Below are 21,211 nucleotides of genomic sequence, written 5' to 3' on the forward strand. Positions count from 1 at the left end.
TTCACTCTGCGTGCTCATCGCCCTTGGTCAGCCAATCAGGTAAGAAATATATGTCAAGTTAGGCAATGCTATTCCTTTTGAAAGCAAACAACAGTGACCTCCTAGAAAATAGAAGAGCGTTTCAATAGCCTTCTCAAACAACGCTGCGAGTCACCGCCCGATGCTTGCGTTGGCGGTTACGTAAATTGGACATCAGGAGATTGGAAGGAAAACAGATTGGAATAGCTTTACGTTATAGGGTGCCAGCCATCGGCCCGCCTAGACTTTGTACCCAGCGCAGATCGCTCTCTGAATCGGGGCCGCGCGGCCGCGCTCAGCCGCGTCATACGTAGCCGCCACAGGAGTAAAACGTCCCCCACTTTCCCTGCGGCCTTGTGCGCGATGGAAGACGGAGCGCTTTTTCCCCACCTTCCTCCCTTGCGCACGCGAGACTAAGCAACCATTCTCTGCTCACCCCTCTCACGCTTATAGGTTTCACCCTCACCATACGGCGCACGGCCACTATGTTATCGCACTTGGACATTATACGAAACATCACGTCGACGACGACGGCGGAAATGTGCCTGCAGTGTCCATATATTTGCAATCGCAATAAAATTATGTGGTTCCGACTCAGTGTGGGAACCAGAGTAAGCGAAGCTTTCTCTGCTGTTTGCTTTGACTGACGATAGTACGCGATGATCTTAACAGTGAATGTTTAATTTCTTCAGCATTTAGTGCAATGCGAGAGTGGTGAGTCGATGTTAAACGTTACCCTGCGTGCACCTGTTTGTCCGTGTAATACACACAATACACAGCGAGACGTGCTTGCTTGAGGCATTGTTGTGCGCCATTTTTCATAACCTTCGAGATTGAGCCACCAGGCTTCTCATATGAATCTGGCACGCTTCCACTCGCACCGGCAACTTACGGCATCCGGCCGCGATGTTATCGCACTCGGACTTCACACGGAAGATGGCGGCGACAGCGAAGGCGACGCGGATGACGTCGGCGTAAATGCGCCTGGAGTGTACATATAATTTTTTCACAATAATAAAAAAAAGTTTTGTACGGGAAATACCGCTGCCATAAACTAGAAGCTTGTTTCCCCACAGTGCGACTGAGTTTGTGGAGAAACAAACGAATTGTATATTTTCTTCGTATTTCCAAGCGATTTGGTGCGACAGCATTTAAAAGCCCGGATTCAGGTTAGTCATGTCCGAACGACTGTCAGAGCAGTGTTTTCTTGCGCTACGAGGATATTGTAAGAGTCACATTACGAGAGGAAATATTCCCGACAAGGCGGGGCTCCGAGAAGTATTGTCAAGCGATTACCTATTTGCGCAGCTAAGCAATCGTGTGGCTCACAGCAGGCCCTACAACAATTAACCCGGTGTAGTTCAGCGGTTGCGGCTCCACTTTCTCAAACCCTCGCAACCCTACTTTCGCGTATAACGTGCGAGATTTGCGTACACTTAACAGGCACGCATGATTTTAGTTATACTTCCGAACTGAAAAAAAGAAATCACGCAGAAAGTCCTCTGGAAGTTGCCTAAGTATGCACAAGCATTGTGCCACTTGTTAATCACCACGCAGCCCGGTGTCATTATCAATGTTATGAAATTTGATTCGACAGCATAAACCCTTATTAACCCTCATCCATCGTTATCAACCTTATCGAACATGATCTGACCCTTATCAACTATTATCGGTCCTTATCAACCTGGATGTCCAGCTAAGCTGTTGCAAAACTACCACTAAAATTGCTGAGGGGGGCATGCAATGTTTTATTCATGGTTTGGATGCTTGTTTTGAAGTTTTTCTTTGTTGAAACATGTGCTGTTCTTTGTATTGTATGGGTGACCTTAATGAATGTATGCGCTGTTCGCTTCACTTCGCTGAGCGCTTGTAGCCTCTGCCTTACGTGGTTATGAGCCATTGCATTAGTCTGACGTGACGGACGGAAATGGTAGACATAGATTTGGTAGGCATAGAAATGCTTTTGCATTTAAAACTAAAATGACATCGTTTATTAAACGAGACGAAGCTGCTGATTTTCGCTGTAACACGGGGACTCTGTTTTTTTCTTTATTTCGTTCCGTCACGCGTTCTATAGATCATAAGTTCTCCCTTTCAATTTTTTTACACTGATAATATTCAAGCCTTCGCATTGTCGGCAAATTGCACTGTCAAGTAAACACAAGTAACAAGTGCTCTATTTGGCGATGTCCTTTTGCGTCAAAAATTTGCCTAATACTAAATCTGTCTAAGCACCTTATCTTTCTAAATACCAAATGAAACACTTTACCATGCGCCGAAACTTGAGAAAAAGGGGCACGCGGAGCCGTTCTTAGTGCTTCAATGGCACTCCATAAAGCCATTTGGCCCGCTCCTTCTTGCAGAATCTGACACCATCATCTTTCATTATACGCCAGGGCGCAAATATGCATCACAGCTGCACATTCGTGTCCATTTTTAGCATGGTCCACAAGCTCTTTCCCATCAATTCAACGGCGGACGAATCTTTTGCCCCTGTAAAGATGCTTTGCCGCATAGTGGCCAAACAAAAGCGCCCCAGGAAAAAAATTCAGCCAGCGGAATAAAACCAAACTGGACCTACATATATAGAGATACCTACAGTATGTGCCACTTGAGTGCAATTAGCGGATTAGTTTATACTGTGCTGCAAATGACGTTTTAAAAATCACCCCATGCATTTTAAATGGGTCTACAAAAGTGCCCCAGGAAAAAAATCCAGCCGGCAGAATTAAACTACACTCGACATATAGCTTGAGAACGTTGTCGGGATTGAGTGCCTAAAGTGCAAATCGCGAGAAACGAGCCATTGCTCAGCAATCGATTTTTAAAAAATGCTGCCCATAGAGTTACGCCAACCGCATCGCCCCAGGGTTGGCTTCACCGCAGTAGTCGATGTCCCAGATTGCTGGACTTGCAGATACACTAATTGAAATACTTTCTACGTAATAACACACACTCACGGCACGGAGGAACCACGACCGTAAACATGGCGCGGCTGCCCGGCGATGCTGTCGCCGCCTCGCGGATCAAGGTTCAGTGCATACCCCCTAATAGATTATTCCCAACTAATCATTTATTTATACCGAAAACCACCACTGAAAGGATGCAAGTCCTCTCGCCAATCGAGAGTTCACTTTGTCAGTTAACGAGCTTTGCCAAGCAACTTTAGTTAATAGCGATGCCATAAGAGTTTAACTACCTTTAATACGCTGATCATAAGACACAGCATTTTTTTTTACTGCACACTACATTCCTTCGTTCAATTCCTCTGGTACCTAAAATGCCTTGTAGCATCCTTCCTTTCTACTCTACACAAAGTTATATTCGTTTTCACCGTTTACGTTTCTGCTTCCCCTGTACGGGAAACATAATATTGTGCGCTAATTCGGGCCCACCACTCTAAAAATCGTCATTCAGTGTAACAGTATGTCACACGCCTTGAAAAGTATTTCGCATAAATTACACTTACGACCGATAGCGCGCTCGACAATAAAGTGCACTTACACCGTTTCATGGCAGAGTTTTTAAAACAATAACGTATAAATCGTCTACAACCGCAAACAAGTGCCGCAAAATGAAATTAGCGATGAAAAACATGCGCATCGCTTCGTGTCCTACGAGAGCGCTAAAAGACCATAGTATTTTGAGGAATATCGCTCTTTAGCAGAGGCGGCGAAAAAACGTTTACTACTCACCGACAAGGCCGCCAGTGTCCAAACAACGACGAAGCGCTTGCGCCTCCGTGAAGCCTCCGTGAAACGGCCGCTTCTTTTCTGTTTTCTCACTCACATCCGATTACCAGCGCACAGCTCGCGCGACGAACGCGAAAAACGACTGTCTACAGAACCCAGAGAACGTTTGCACGTCAAGGTCATGCTCGCCGCCTTGCGCAACGCTCTCTCTCTCTCTCTCATTCGGGAGCGAGAACAGCGACAGTCCGGCGCCAAAGTCCCGGGGACGCAGACACGGAGACGCCGGCGAAGCTGTGAGGTGAAACATTCCACTGCGAAGCCAGCGGTACCGAAACTGCGAACGTCTGCGGAGTCAACGCGCGTCGAACGTGCTGGCTGTGCTCTTGGGCTTGCCGCCCCTCGAAAGCGCCGGCGCCATAATCGGTCGTGTACTGATAATGGTGCTTGCCGGGGGCACCTTTCTTCAGCAGCGTGTCTTCGGTCAGCGGTGTGTGTGTGTGTGTGTGTGTGTGTGTGTGTGTGTGTGTGTGTGTGTGTGTGTGTGTGTGTGTGTGTGTGTGTGTGTGTGTGTGTGTGTGTGTGTGCGCGCGTGCCTGCGTGCGTGTTTGAGTTGTATGCATGGGTGTGTGAGTTCCTTTGTGTGCGTGCTTTCCTTCGTGTACGTGTGTGCGTGCGTCTGTGCGGGTATGTGTGCGCGCGTCTGTGTGTGTGCCTTCGTGTGTATTTGTTACTGGTTTACACGTGTCTCCGTGCAGGCGCCGACCCAGGTCTAGGGGGGATGTCCTGACACCCCCCACCCTCTGATATATGCATCACCCCTCGCTGACACTGATGGCACTGTCCCAAAAAATGTGGCCACCAGCATTCTTCAATAGTATTTTTCGCAAGTACCAGTGGTAGCAGCCATGTAGAAGTAAAGCTAGCTCGCTCACAAGCTTAGCTGTTTTCTGTAGGGTTGTGGTGTCGCGAAGTTCCCGTAGTTATTTTTTCTCATGAACACCTTGGACCTCCTCGCGCCGGCCGTGCCTTACTCGTCCCATCGGCGGCGTCGAGCGAATGAGGGTACGTCCCTTCTGTCTAGCACGCCCATGTCCGCGCGAGCGCCTTCGCGCCTGATTAACTTAGATCCCCCTCGGGGTGTCATCGGTTTCCTCTCACCGGTACCTGGAAATGATAGGGGTGCAGCGTAGCGCGTTCACGCCGGAGCAAGAAAGCTAACAAAGAGGAGAGGCGGCGACAGCTGCGGGGGGAATGCGGTTTGCGTTTGCCTCTTGCGTGGTGTGGTGCATCGGCTCCGTCAATTACTGACGAAAGCCACGGTCAATTTCGTGCAACCCCATCAATTTTGCTTCCATCGGACTCCTAAAGCTGCCCGGCACCCGAGGACACCAATCTGATCCAGGTGGGCCCATTTTTGGCAAACTTAGAGCAATTTTCCGTTCCGACCTCGCGCAGCCGACGCTGAGCCTAACGGCTACGTCGGCGCGCGGGTGAGAACGGACCGCTCTTGCAAGATGGCGGATCTCTCTGCTCAACGCGGTTACGATCCCGACGCCATGGCGTGGACGACGATCCCGGTCCCCGAGGGACAGCAATCTGCGGCTGCGGACCCCATCCGCAACGAAGAACTCTTTCGTATGGTTGCGCGCAAAGTTATAAGCGCAAAGTTATAAAATGGCTCCATCGGCCCCGCCCGCCGGCAAGGCACCTTCAACTCAGACAGGATCCGCCACGCGTGCGGCACAAGGATCCGGCGCGAAGCGCAGCAAGCCTACAACGACGTGGAAGCCTAAGCCTCTGCCTCGACCACACCCAGAAGACTTTGTCGTCATCATCAAGCCTCGTGAGCGAGTGGCGCTACGACACGTTTTTCAACGTGGCGCGCTCGACGCCGCCTTCTCCACTCTCGTCGGAGTACAAAAGGCGGCGACGCTCAACCTGCTTCTCTCGCCGGAGCAGAACCTCATCATCGCTAGCACGCGGCAGGCCCAAACGGGGGACCAGCTGCTCGGCGACTTCGAGCTACAAACTGACAAAGGCAAGATGGCCGCCCACGGCCACCTGAAGCAACATGGCGAGGACGTCTGCTACGGCGTGGTCACGGTCGGCAACGACGAGACGACCGACACCCTACGCCAGGCTCTGCAGTGGCGCGCAGGCGAACTCTTGGATATACGAAAATTCGGCACATCGAACAAGGCTTGACTCACCTTTGCTGGCAGAGTCAAGCCTCGCTACATTCATTACAACTCAGAAATCACCTTCGTTCAACCCTATTACCGGACCATTCCGGCCTGCGGACTGTGTGGCACCGTTGGACACCGGGCTGATTCGTGTCCCAACCCAGCCAATGCAAAGTGCGGCCTGTGTGGACAGCAGGGGGACCTAGTGGAGGGGGTGCGGACCCCTCACGAGTACAACCCAAAGTGCGCGGTCTGTGGAGGAAGCCACGCCACGAACTCGCGCGAATGTAAAGCCAAGTACAGACAACCCAAGATGACCACCCTTCAGCAGAGCGGCCTCCCCAAGTCGGGGAAGAAGACTCGTCATCATGCGGCGTTCTCGCGCGGCGGATCACGCCACGTCGACGTCACAACCCAGCAGGCGCCACCACGTGGAGGTGACGTCCAGGGCCAAGCGGCGCAGCAGCCGCCACCACACGACGGCAAGGGGAACCGCGGCCAGCAGCAACAGCAGCGAAAGTACGTAGCGAAAGGATGCGGGAGCCTGTGCCTGGGCGAAACCAGTGAAATATATGGCAAACAGGTGAGCGGTACCGGTGGGGCAGCCTCCCCTTTCCAATCCCCCCTCCCTCTCCTACTTTAATTGCTGAGGAGATCCATAAGCACACGGAGCCTCTCCGCGCTAAAATTGCGACCCTTGTGGCTCAACTCTCCAACCCAAAGTCTGCTCCTACCTCCCCCTCCGCCTCCAATGCGGAGTCCATGGATAGTGAGATTACGCTGCCGAAGCCGTCGGGCCATGATTCTTTTGAGACTATGGAGGCGCGCCTCAGCGCAAAAATGGAGCTCCTGATCGGTACCGCGATGGCCCAGATGCTCGCGAAAATTGATGAGCTGATCAAGAGTTAAGTTAATCAAGCTCTCGCTGCGCAACTCCGCACGCTGCGCAAAGCGGGTCCCCTTAGGGACGTATCCGGACTCCCCTCCAAATTTTCGCGTCGCATTGTAGACATTGACGATGACGAATACTGCACCCTGGCAGGCCTAGATGTCAGAACTCTGGTCCTGTTTACTGGCTCTGGGGCAGCTCCACTCACTCTTAACGCCCAACCTAACTATGGCGGGAACCCCTAAAGTTAGGCGTTCTGCCCCTTCCAAATCGGCGTCCCCCATCGTCATAACCCAGTGGAACTGTCGGGGCCTCCGCTCTCGCACCAAGAAAGCGGTCCTCCGACTTTTCTTCTCAACCTTTGAGCATCTGCCCGCGGTGGTTGCCCTCCAAGAGCCAGGGAACGGCGCCACCCTTACGAACTATTCGACGTTCCAACAGGACCCCTCGTCTTGTCTCTGCGTTCATCGAAATTATACAGCTAACAACGTCGATCTTGATCTCCAAACCGACTATTCCTACGTAATGGTGACTCTCCTCCCGCTCCGCAAACAGGACCCATCCATTCACATCCTCAACGTATACTGCTCTCCAAAACGTCTCATTCGCGGACCTCTTCAGTCGTGCGCTGAGAGTTGCGGGCCGGGACCCCCTCCTGATTGTGGGCGACTTCAACGCCCCCAGTCGGGTCTGGGGGTACCGCCGTGAAGAAAGCGTGGCCGCAAGTTGGCGGAGCTTACGTCCACGCTGGGCCTCACTCTTCACACTGACCCTGTCCACCCAACTCGGATTGGCAACTCCGTGACCAGGGACACCTGTCCGGATTTGACCTTCACACGCAACATTCAGTTCGCCGACTGGGTCAATACTGAGGAAACCCTCGGTAGTGACCATTGCCTCATCAACACAACCATTCGCACACGCCCCATGGCACGACCCTTCAAACAAGCCCACATCCCAGATTGGACGAAATTCAGACAAAATTGGCAGGACACTGTTCCCATACACACCCATGGCTACCAGGCCTGGTCCCAGCAATTGGTTTCTAGCTTGCGTTCTACGGAAACACACATCAAACTCTCAGAGGCGGTCTCGGATGTGGATAATCACCTCCTCCACCTATGGGAAGCCCGGCACAGTCTCGTCCGTCGATGGCGCCATCAGAAACACAATAGGAAACTAAAATCTCGCACAGCAGAGCTTACCCAGAAGGCGGTAGAGTACGCGGCCCAGCTCGCCGACTCGAACTGGGTTAGCCGCTGCAATACGGCTGCGCAACAAATGTCCAGCCGAAACACATGGCGTCTCTTTCGCGCCCCCATTGACCCCACACAAACCCGCACTGAAACGCAGAAACACTTGCAGCGCGCCATCCATGGCTTTGCTAGTAACACAACTCATCTAGCACACAAGCTCAGGGACCAATACCTGTGCACTACCCAGGATACCCGATGGACGGCATACTCATATGCAGGCTCTCAGAATGCCGAGCTGGATCAACCTTTCCAGCTCCACGACCTGAAGGCAGCCCTGGACAAAATGAAACGTGGCACTGCACCCGGACGGGACAAAATTACAGTCAAGCTGCTGGCAAATCTACCAGACTCGACTTACAATTCACTGTTGACATACTTCAATTCTATCTGTCTGGGAGAAGTGCCCCTCTTTATCGTTTGGAAGACAGCACTTGTCACCTTTATTCCTAAACCTGGCAAAGCCGTAAATCCGGACAACCTCCGCCCCATCTCTCTCACCTCTTGTGTGGGCAAGTTAATGGCGACGATGGTGCGGGACCGGTTGTCTACTTTCATGGAAGACCATAACACATTTGCGGACACCATGTTCGGGTTTCGCCCCCACAGATCCGCACAGGATGTCCTCCTCCAACTTAATCGGGAAGTCCTAGACCCCATCGAATGCCCCCATAACGACATGGTGGTTCTGGCCTTGGTCCTTAAGGGAGCATTCGACGTCACTCATGAAATCATCCTAATTCATCTCTCTCAAACCAACTGCGGGCGTAACGCTTTTCAGTACGTCTTACAATTTCTAACACAGAGACGCATACTTGCACATACAGGACACCGTACACTCTGTGGTCCAGAGGTACACCACAGGGCGCTGTCCTGTCCCCCCTATTGTTCAATCTGTCCATGAAGAACTTGCCTGCCCAGCTGGAGGCTGTCCCGGGGCTGCAACACGCACTCTACGCGGACGACATCACCATCTGGGCCACGCAAGGCTCTTTGGGAGACATACATGCCAACCTGCAGCAAGCGGCGACCATAGGGGACCGATATGCTCACGCTTGTGGCCTCCAATGTTCCCCCCAAAAGTCTGAATTCGTGCATCTCCGCCCCTCGCCCAAATCCAAAATTACTCTCTCTCTAGAGTATGGTCGAATCCCTGAACAACCTAAAATTAGAGTCCTCGGACTTTTCATCAACCAACACCGCCGGTCCGACACAACACTAGGGAAGCTACGGAAGGTGGGAGACCAGGTGGGCCGCATGGTCCGCCGGGTTTCCAACAAGCGTGGGGGTCTCAGATGCAAAGATGCCTTGCGGCTGGCCAATGCATTTGTGACTAGTCGAATCTTGTATTCGACTCCATACGTCCATCTCCGCAAGCATGAGCAGGACGCCCTTGAGGTCATCCTCCGACAGATGATTAAGCGGGCCCTTGATCTCCCGGTCAGCACCTCTAACCAGCGCCTTCTGGGCCTGGGGATGGTGAATACGTACCGGGAGCTCAAGGAATGTCATCTTACCAACCAAATCACACGTCTTTCTCAGACACTTTCGGGTCGCCGCCTCCTTGCCCGACTACAGCTCCAACCTCTCAGACAGATGGAAGAGCGCGTACGTACGCCACAAGAATGGCGCTATGCCCTGCACGTGCGCCCTCTTCCCAGGAACATGGCACGCACACACCATGATGGCAGACGCCTGGCTCAGCCGGAGGCTCTGGCGCGCCATTATGATTCCAAACCCGGCGTTTTCTACGTGGATGCCACCGGCCCACACCATGGGGGATGGTTCACGGCCGCGGTGGTCTACGAAGGCAAAACAGTTAACGGCCTTAGCTTTCGCGCTAGAGACATAATACATGCGGAGGAAGTCGCCATCGCGTTGGCTGCATCCGATTCTCGCTCTCAAACCATCATTACCGACTCGTGAGGGGCCTGTCGGAACTACTAACAGGGTGAGATACCGTTCCTGGCCTATCGCGTCCTTCAATCTAGCTGCCGAACCGGGGACCCCGACCCCCGATATGTCGTTTGGGCTCCTGCTCACATGGGATTAGGGGGAAATGAGGCAGCGGATGCTGCCGCCCGCGCGCTTTCTCACCGGGCTCCTGTCTTCTCTGTCCCCGCCGATCAGGACTCCACCCCCAACCCGATCTACTCGTATACAGAAATTACAGCTTACTATCAATCCGGCCACGAACTCTACCTCCGCCCGTGTAGAGGCCTCAATAAGGAGGAGGAGCGTCTCCTGCTCCGTCTCTTCACGAACACTATGCTGTGCCCGGCGGCTCTTAAAGATTTCGATCCGGCCTTTACTAGATTTCGATCCGGCCTTTACTGGAGCTTGCCCGCACTGTGCGGAGAAGTCTTCGGACCTCTACCCCATGGTGTGGGCTTGCCCATCCAACCCTGCATTTTCCCCTTACCCAACCCTACCCGGGAGGACTGGGAGGCTGCCCTGCTTGGCTGCTCAGACCTACGGGCCCAAAAGGCTCTGGTTAAGCGCGCCCAGGCGGCGGCTACCGCCAATGGGGTCCCGTACTAGGGACTCCATCTAGTGTTTGTAAGGGGCGGCCTCTTCAGGGTCGTCCCGAGCATACCTCCTCGTACGTTTTGTCGTACAATTAAAAGTTTTTCACCACCACCACCACAGCAGCAATGTAAAGCCCAGACCACACGTACGCTTGCGGACGCGCGTAAGCTCGCGTCTACGCGCCTTGCGGTTGCCGCGCATAGCGAGGAATGGCGGTTTGCATCCACAAATACGCGCGACAGCGCGCGCTCACTGGCCTCACTTGTTTACACCTTGGCAGCGTATTTCGTTGTTGGCAGTGCTTCAAAATGCTTCGATATCTATAAACGTAATTGTTATCTTTTTAGAGCTGCTAGATCAGCACAAAAAGTGAAAAAGAAGCACTTTCTTGCATGGTATAATTCTTCTTAACTGAGAGTTGACTGTGCCGCGCCGTCGCTGCGTAGCCAGCCGCGCCGACGCGAGGCAGCCCAGGCGCGCGATAACTGAGAGGAGCTGATCACCGAGATCGCGCCGCGTTTCGACGTGTACGCGCCGTACCGCACCGTCTGCGCATGCGTGGGCGCGCGGACGCGAGCTTGCGCGCGTTTGCAGCGTACGTGTGGTCTGGGCTTAATACAATGTAAAGCGGGATCGTGCAAAAGCGGAGAATTCGTCGCAGGACCATGAGTCCTAGGAAGGACGTCACCGTGTGCAGTCGCTCACGCCAGAGAAACTTCACATGATGATGATGATTTAATGGCATTCCCTTTGAAACGGGGCGGTGACAAATGGTCACCTAGCCTACTTGATTTAATCAGGTACCCTATACATGTTCCACAGCGACGCTGTATATGCCAGGGCGAATTGGCCTCCGTGCCCAGCATGGCCCTCCACAGAAACCAGTGCGTATTCGCGAAAAAAAAGAAAAAAAACGAGTTGTAGAAGAGTTAGGAGCAAGAGGAGAAGGCATGTCTTTCACCTCGGAGTAACACGTATTGGTGACGTACAGAGCGGGCCACTGTTAAAGGGAACACCTGAGCGCGTGGCGTCTGCTCGGCGCCACCGCCGGCCGGCTGCTGCAACGCACTAGTTCAAAACATAATGCTTACTTAAACGGTAAAATATCTCACTTAAAACGGTATACGGGACAAAAATGACATGAAAAGCATTTATTGAGCTGAACTGAATAGAAAGGTGTCTTCAAGTGGTACTCTTGCTTGGTTTTATCCAGTCTGTGATGGACGTTTGGCGCTTCTGTGCAAATCGGCGAGCACCCACAAACGACGTCATCTCACCTAATGACCTTAAAAATTCTTCTGTGCTTTCGTGCTGCTGGAAGAAGTTCACTACGGATAGTCTACTACGGAGTTCAAGCAGGCATTTGCCGCCTCACAGGTAATAGCCTGTAGGACGCGTATGATGACGCGAGGTCACATGCTCCCGCTGAGAAACGGCATTGACCAGTAGATTTTCACCTTTTTTTACTGTTTTGTTTCCTCCTCTTGTTATTGCCTCTGTCCACCGACGATGTGCGCCGCAGGCGTCGACTAGGTTGCCTCGATGCGCGCGCACCGAGGCGCGGCGCATAGAGGCACCCTAACCTTCAGGATCGGTAGCGGTTGTGGTCACTTCGAATGTTCGTCTTAACCGAAGAGTACGTATGAAGGCTGTTTCACATGATGCGACCTCGCACCAGAAGTGCGATTTCCGTCGCATGCGACAAAAATCGCAGTCGGCTGCGACCAACCGGTTGGTCGCAGCGATCGCTGCGTTTTTCCGTCGAAATTGCGCCGAGAGCTATTTCGCGGTTTGTTTAGGGAAATGGCGTCGTTCGCTCAACGCAACGTTTATAGATAATTTTTTGTCTGTAAATGTTAGCTCAACAGGCCTAGAATAGTGCAACTAATTGAGTGGTGCCGTGGATTGCGCAAGCGGTACGTACCATCAGCACCGACACGCGAACAAGGCTGAAAAAACCCGTAGGTCAGATTCGGAACTGTGATTTCTATGCGTTTGTTGACACGCTACGTTGCTAATCACGCTACGCTCCTTTTTTTTTATTGCGATAGCAATTATATGGACACTTCAACCGGATTTCTGCCGTCGTCGTCGCCGTCGCCGTGAGGTTCCGTATAGATAAAATCTTCGCCGCGCGCCGTATGCCCCAGCGGAAGCGTGGGGGGACGCGCGCTGTCACGGAGAGCGAACGCACTCAATCTCCCACGCGCAAGCCAGGAAGCGGGAAGCCAGCGCCGGAGGGAGCATGGGGAGGGCGCACTTCTACGCTTCCAACAACCGCGCTCGTCGTTCGTTCGACCGCACCGTCTCATATCTCCACACGGCTCTGACCTTTATGCCGCTCAGTTTCCGTTGATAGACCGCACGTACCTTCGCCCGGCGAAGGTACGTTGCGCTGCCAGCGTTTTGACAGTCGTTGGCTGCAGTCATTCAGTGTGATCTATTCATGTTTGTTTGTGCGCGCTCACACCACGCTTGTTCATTCAGTTAGTAATAGTCGGGCCACATTTTCCAACGCACGCTACACATGCAATGCTGCCCAGATCGGCAGTGCAGCACTACAGGTGTGTCCCTTCGCACGCGCTGCCCACGGTAAGCGCTTCTCATCAACACCACCGTTTCACACGCGCCTTCTCGTGGTCATCGAGTCTCTCTTCATGTCGGTATACTTACGCCGCAGCACACCTGCTTACTTAATCAGCTCATGTTTACTACAATTCATATTGCTACCAAGGCCGCTCACCTTACTTCGTATGACATTGCTGTGTTGCTATCGCATTCATTGCTTCGCCCTTAAGGCGAAACTGTGACATTTTTTTTTATTGCGATACCAATTATATGGACACTCCAAAGCAGATTTCTGCCGTCGGCGTCGCCGTGAGGTTCCGTATGACGTCAATGGAGATGAAATCGTCGCCGCGCGCCGCCGAACGCTGTATGTGCGAGTGAAAGGGTGCGAGGAACGCGCGCTTTCACGGGGAGTGAACACACGGCGGAGAACAAACGCGCGTCCTGTGCCGTGCTCCCTTAAGGGCTGAAGAAGTAGGCGTCTCTTTCCTCCTTTACAATCACCATATATGTAGAGCAAACGCGCCTTCTTCTGACGCACGAAAGGCCGTGGGGGGGAGGGAAGGGAGGCGACGTTTAGCTGCGGCACCAAGTGCCTATTTATATCAGAGCAACAGTCACCAACGCCGCACGCATTTTGTGCGAACGCGGGCAAAACGCCGACGGCGTCGACAACAGTTCTGCGTGTTGCCGGTGCTGCTGCATGTCCAAGTTTATACAGCTGATAAAGCTACTATCATTACTCCGTATAGCTCTCTACAAATTTGCTATCGCAATTGATGCTTCGCCTTTCAGGTGAAACTGCGACAACTTTTTTTTACGTTGGCTACGAGGTGTCCCTCATAAGAAGACATGGCCTTCGGATGTCTTCCCAATTTTCTTGTTGTACAAGCTACTCGCGATATACGAAAACGAGACAGTTGTTGCGCGGTATGCTTTCACGAACGGAACAATTTATAGAACATGCAACTACGGACAAGTGCTGCGTCAAATGGTCCCGCTGTACGCGCGACAATTTAGTTTCAGTCGGGTGATTTGGGCTTTGACGCGCATTTTAACGCGAGAGCGTTAGGGCCCCGTGTCGCAAAAAATCCTACGCCAGCCTGGATGACGGCGTCCGTGGCGGAAAAATCACCGTCAACCACCCCGACCGCGCAGGCCCTCCACGTGGTGCAGGGTTTTGGTGAACAAAAATTGAATTTCTGACAGAGAAATTCGTAGGAAAAATAGTAAAGTACGACTTAACCACAACTTACAGAGGTGGTGGCGTCGGATTGTAATTTGAATGCACGAGTAAACATATGTTACGAGAAAACTCAAACACAAAACCCTTTTACAGCATTTCTACCATTCCAACAGGACGCGCTCGGGTAATTTACTTGCAAAAATGATATGCAGTTGGCGCTGTCATCCTCGGCAGCACAAATTGGGACTTTGGTAGGGAGCCTACATGCAACGCCGTTTTAGGGTGGTGACAACACCAAGATTTTGACCGCTATTTACCGCCAAATTTGGTGGGTAGCCATTTTGGACCCCAGTCTTTCTGCCTTTTTTGTCACGCTCTGATGTACTGATGTTGGCACGCGTTCTATTCAATTTCTTTAATTTAGTTTTGCGCCAATGCGCACAAGAAACCTGCATACATCTTTAATATACTAGTTGTATTTACCTTTTACTTTAACACATCAAACTTACTTTTCTATTGCATGTCGTGCGACACACGAAAAGCAACAAGTTATAAGGCATGATGGCGTGCTCGTGGTAGCATTATCTCACGCCAAGAACGTGAACTGTACTAAGCATTGTCGTTGCCTTCCAGTTGTACATAATATATAAAAGGTGGTTTTCGAAGTGTGCTGTAATGAAGACTGTCCTTACTAGCCTGTTTAACTAAAACGTGGACGTGCCGTGTACGGCGCTCAGACGCGCCATTTTTCTCTAGCTGCTGAGGCTAAAGTTTATTAAAAGAAGTTAATTATTGCCTGCCTAATGCGTTTTGGACACGCGTGCGCATCGGGTTCGTGGCAATAGCAAATTAATAAAATGATAAAAAAAAGGTGCTAGGCCTTCACATTTTCACATAAGACGACTTATATTGCGTCTGGAAAAACGTTTTCCCAGCAATGCACTTCTGTTTAAAAGTGAAGCCGACTTTAAGGGGATCCGTGTAAGCTTGGGCTTTGTAAGCGCGCTTTCCCACGTTCTTTATTGCGGTGAAGTCAAACGAAACAAAAATGCGATGCGAACGGAGTCCGATTACGCTATCGCGTTCCACTCTTAAAGGCGAAGCTTAAGCGTCCTCCAATTTTTCCCCAATTAATTCTCATTTCAAGGTTCTGTTACTTCAGCTGCGAGACGCGACTGCTTATCAAGCTCGCAAAGTGAACGTGCAAACGATATATCGTAATGAATGTTCTACAATAGCATATTCAATGTTTTGACTGGGGAATAAACAGCCACGTCAGTTTGTTTTCGAAGCATTATTTCAATAGCTTTACCTCATTTTTCTGATGTATAATTTTTATCCTGCACAAAAACCAATAAACCTTCAATGTGTTGCACACTTTGTATTTTTACTGCACCTGTATTAACCCTCACATTAAGAGGTAATAGCATATTGTGCTTACTTCAGAGCATCGAATTTCTTTTGCTTATGCTGGTCGTAACATATCGCAGTATTTTAAGGAACGACTTCGCCATAAACGTCCTTACCTTTCCTTGCTTCCCTCTACTTCCTGTAAAACATATGCAACAATGCGAAAAGCAGACAAACACCCTGTTTTTATAAGCAGTTGATAACACATTAAACAAAAGCAGATCAAAATTGTGCAGTGAAGTCAGCCAGTTACGTCCCTTCCTGTGAACGATAGCATCTTTTCAAGTGTGGGTGGTTCTTGCATGTCCACAGCTCATAAAGTATGCAGACGCATCACGAGGCATATGCCGTGCTCAACAAGATGGAGGCAATGTTGCTAATGAGTTTGCAATCACATGTATTACTGCATAAACTCGTATAACCATATCCCATCATTACTCAGCCGAGCTTGCTCTGACTTTTATTCAGCAACATTCTACTCAGTCGAGCTTGTTCCGAGACATATTCACCAGAATTCTACTTAGCCGAGCTAGCTCCGATTCATGTTCACTAAAATTAAACCACGTCCTGGCCGTGACGTCAGTCGGGAGTTCTCGCCGCTAATACGTATAAAGTCGACCTCTAAGTATACAGTGGCTTTGGTAGCTGCTGCGTCGCTTCGGGACCTAAAGTATGGGAATGAGTCAATCGATAACCAGTGAACAGTCTATCGAACCAATTCAAACCAACATATAAACGATACATCCGCTGCGGCACTTTTATTAGCTCCTGTGTCGCATTGGAACGTAAACTGAATGAATCAACCAGAGACTAACCAATGAACAATCAATCATCGCTTAATCCAATTCATCCCTTACATCTCTTTAATTGAACCTGCCTCACATTGGGAAGTAAGCTGAACGAGCCAGTCAAACGACTAATAACCACTTTAAAACTAAGCATAAATCAATCCTGCCTACCACCAGATCGCCTTCAGAAGCTGGAGCGTCGCCTTGAGATGTAAAACTGAGTGAGCCTATCAATCGAACACTCAGTGAGACAAGTTCATATGCTAATGCGCCCTTACTACATCATGCGTCATCTTAGGACGAAGACAATAACGAGTCACTCAATTGACCAATCTATCAATGGTACAAATCCACCTATTATGGCACCTTGTACCTTGATCACTTCGCGACGTTAACTGCATAAACCGACTAACCAATCACCATTCACTTAAACCCATCAACTACAGTGCCTTCACAAGCTGTAGCGTCGCTTAAGTGCGTAAACATAAGTGAACCAAAAAACTCAGCAATCAATCAATCAATTACACAAACAAACAAAATCATACACCGCAACGCCTCTTAAAGCTCGCGTCGCTTTGGGACCGCAGCTGAAAGAAACAGTCAATGAGAAATCGCTGAACTACTACTCAACACACCAATTGTTAAGAGTTGTTAGAGGAGTCGGTCGACTGTCAGCAATAAACGCCGCGGAAGTATCAAGGCTCATCAAGATGGCTAACGCTGCATCCATCAATCAATGCATCAATCAATGGGATAAATCAACTACGGCATCTTTACTAGCTCCACGCCGTTCAGAAACGAAAACATGACCCCCCCCCCCCCCTAAAACACGCAATGAACCTACAACCAAGATCATTCATTGATATATAAGGTCGAGCTCTAAGTATACAGTGGCTTTGGTAGCTGCTGCGTCGCTTCGGGACCTAAAGTAACTACGGCACTAACACGCAATGAACCTGTAGCGCCCACCGACGCTGCTAAGCGGGGACGCTTAGGTCGGCGCTCTTGGCCAGCGCTTTGGGGCTGGCTGCGAATGACGACGACAATAAAGTTGGGCAGCGCGTGCTATCGGCGCAAGCACCGCACGCGCCAGTCGGTTCTAAAAGCCTGCCGAGCTGGTCTCCTTGTTCTGGCGCTCCGCTGCGACCCCTCGGTTCCCGACAGTGGTGACTCCGGCCTAAGAGATGACCGACCCCAGCAACCTCCCGCCCTCAGGCAACCTCCCGCCTGACGCTACCTCGCGCCCACGGGACGTCGCAGCTCTACAGCTCCACCTGCCCACGTTCTGTCGCAAGAACCCGCAGGTTTGGTTCGCCCAGGTCGAAGCCATCTTCGATCTGCAAAACATCACCTCGGAGATTTCGCGGTTTCGCCACTTACTTTGCAACCTGTCTCCGGAGGTAGCTCAAGAAGTGGCAGACGTTATCGCTGCACCTTTGAGTGATGCCCCGTACCAGCAACTGAAGCAGAGCATTTTAGAACGCACCACGGCGTCCGAGAGCGCGCGCCTCCAGCACCTGCTCACATCCGAGGACCTTGGAGATCGCCGCCCTTCCCAGCTGCTCAACAGCATGCGACAGCTCTTGGGCACAAGCAAGGTCGACCCGAACGGTGCGCTGTTGAGGGAGCTCTTCTTGCAGCGCTTACCACAGTCCACCCGCCTTGTCTTGGCTGCTACAGAGGACTTGACCCTCGACCGCCTCGCCCAGCTCGCTGATCGAGTCCACGACGCGACTTCTCCTTCAGTCGCCGCCCTCTCTTCAACGCCACAGTCCCCAATCATAGCCCGCTTAGAGTCCCGGATCGACCAGCTCGCCGTTTCCATCGACGCCCTTCGGACGTCCTCCCATGCCCAGCGCGGCTCTACCTCATGTCCCAGCCGCCGTCCCTCTTCCCCGACCAGTCGCCGCTCGCACAGTCCTCGACGCTCGCCTATCTGCTGGTACCATCGCACTTTCCAGCACCGCGCCCGTCGGTGCAAGTCCCCATGCGAATGGTCGGGAAACGCACCGCGAGATCACTGACGGCGGCATGTGACCTCGCCTTACAACCCGGCCGCCTTTTATAGTCACGGATCGCATTTCCGGCCTGCGGTTCCTTGTAGACACGGGTGCCGAGGTCAGTGTACTGCCGTCCTCCAAGCGTGACCGCGTTTTTAAGTCACCTGGACCTACGCTACGCGCGGCAAACTCTACCTCCATCGCCACGTATGGTCTGCGGTCCCTCACTCTCGACCTTGGCCTGCGGCGCACGTTCCGGTGGGTCTTCATCGTGGCCGACGTTCATCAGCCTATCCTCGGCTCCGACTTCCTGACCCATTTCGACCTCGACGTCAGCATGCGCCGCCATCGCCTGATTGACAGCAAGACGCGCCTCTCCATCGCTGGCGTTCTGTCGGCTGTCGCTCCCACTGGCATCCGCACGCTGATCCCTTCATGCCCGTACGCTCGAATCCTCGCAGATTTCCCTGAAGTGACGAGGCCCTGCAATTTAAATCAGCCACCCAAGCACAGCGTCACCCACCATATTGTCACGCGTGGTCCGCCCGTCGCAGCTCGTCCACGCCGCCTCTTCGGTGAGCGTCTGGCCATTGCTAAACGGGAATTCGAGCACATGCTCCAGCTAGGTATTATTCGCCCTTCCTCCAGCAGTTGGGCCTCCCCACTGCATCTGGTGCCCAAGAAAGAACCGGGTGACTGGCGTCCGTGCGGTGACTACCGGGCGCTCAACGCTCACACGGTCCACGATAGCTATCCCCTTCCACACATCCAAGATTTCACAGGCCATTTGGAAGGATGCAAAATCTTTAGTAAAGTGGACCTTGTCAAGGCCTATCACCAAATCCCCGTTGAGCCTGCCGATATCCCGAAGACAGCCATTACTACACCCTTCGGCTTGTTTGAGTATGTGCGCATGCCCTTTGGGTTACGCAACGCAGCTCAAACGTTCCAGCGATTCATCGCCGAGGTAACGCGTGGCCTCCCGGCTGTATTTGCCTACATCGACGACATCCTCGTCGCGAGTCCCAATCCACAAGATCACGAGCGTCACCTCCGGGAACTCTTTCAACGCCTTCAACAATTTGGCCTGGTTGTAAACCCCCAGAAATGCGTATTTGGGTCTTCCGAGCTCGAGTTCCTGGGACACCACATCTCGGCGCTGGGAATACGCCCTTTGCCCTCTCACGTCCAGGCCGTGAAAGACTTCCCAGCACCCACTACCCTACGCCAGCTGCGTGAGTTCCTCGGCCTAGTGAATTTCTCCCGACGTTTTATTCCGCACTGCGCTGAGCTTCTACACCCACTGACTGACCTTCTTCGCACGACCAAGGGCTCCTCATCTGCGATTTCCTTGTCTCCCGAAGCGGACGCTGCTTTCAGGGCTGCTAAACAAGCCGTCGCCGATGCGGTACTTCTCGTACACCCGAGAACTAACGTGCCAACCCGCATCATGGTGGATGCTTCCAGTGTGGCCATCGGCGCTGTTCTCCAGCAGAAAATCAACTCCGAGTGGCGCCCACTGGGTTTTTTCTCTCGAAAGCTCCAACCTGCCGAGACTCGCTACAGCGTTTTTGGCCGCGAGCTGCTCGCCATCTACACCACCATCCAGCACTTCCGACACTTCTTGGAGGGCCAGCCATTTTATGTTCTCACGGATCATAACCTCTCGTGTATGTCTTCCGTACAAACTCTACCAAGTACGTCGCACGTGAACTTCGTCAACTGGCTTATATATCGGAGTTCACAACGGATATCCGGCACGTCAAAGGCACCGACAACGAGGCAGCTGATGCCTTTTCACGCATCACCTCCCTTGGCACTTCTACATCGACTGTGGATTGGGAAGGTCTAGCTCGTGCGCAGATGGCAAACCCTGAGTTGCAAGCGCTGCGTGACCATCCCCGTTCCCTCCGTCTACAACTCGTTCCTCACCCGTTTGTGCCTGGTTCCCTCTGGTGCGACATGTCAGCGGCGGCACCTCGACCCTTCGTTCCGGCTGCCTTCCGTCGTGCGGTGTTCCAATCACTTCATGACATCTGTCATCCCAGCATCCGAGCCACGCAGCGCCTCGTTACAGAGCGGTATGTCTGGCCAAGCATTAACACCGATGTTCGCCAGTGGGCACGCTCGTGCCTCGCATGCCAGACCACCAAAGTGACCCGCCACACGAAGACTCCCACGCAGTCGTTCTTGCCACCTGGCTGCCGCTTTGACCACGTCCATCTCGATTTGGTTGGACCACTTCCTCACTCTCACGACTGCCGCTACATTCTAACAATGATCGACCGCTTCACACGTTGGCCCGAAGCCGTGCCCATTCCGGACATCACTGCGGAAACGGTCGCCAAAGCCTTCGTTTCAGCATGGGTTTCCCGCTTCGGCTGCCCCACTATTGTGACAACTGATCGCGGCCGGCAATTTGACTGCACACTCTTCACTTCGCTCAGCCGCCTGCTTGGCACTAAGCACTGCCGTACCACTGCATACCATCCCTGTGCCAACGGCATGGTTGAGCGGCTCCATCGCCAGCTCAAGGCTGCCCTCACTGCGCGCCTTGATCGCAACCACTGGGTCGACCACCTTCCTATGGTGCTTCTCGGCTTACGTGCCGTCCTTCGTCGTGAGCTTGGCTGTTCAGCGGCCGAACTCGTCTACGGCGCTCCCCTGCGGCTTCCTGGAGACTTGTTCGTTCCTT

The sequence above is a fragment of the Dermacentor silvarum genome, chromosome 5 (genome assembly GCF_013339745.2).
Source record: "Dermacentor silvarum isolate Dsil-2018 chromosome 5, BIME_Dsil_1.4, whole genome shotgun sequence".
NCBI classification, from domain to species: Eukaryota; Metazoa; Arthropoda; class Arachnida; order Ixodida; family Ixodidae; genus Dermacentor; species Dermacentor silvarum.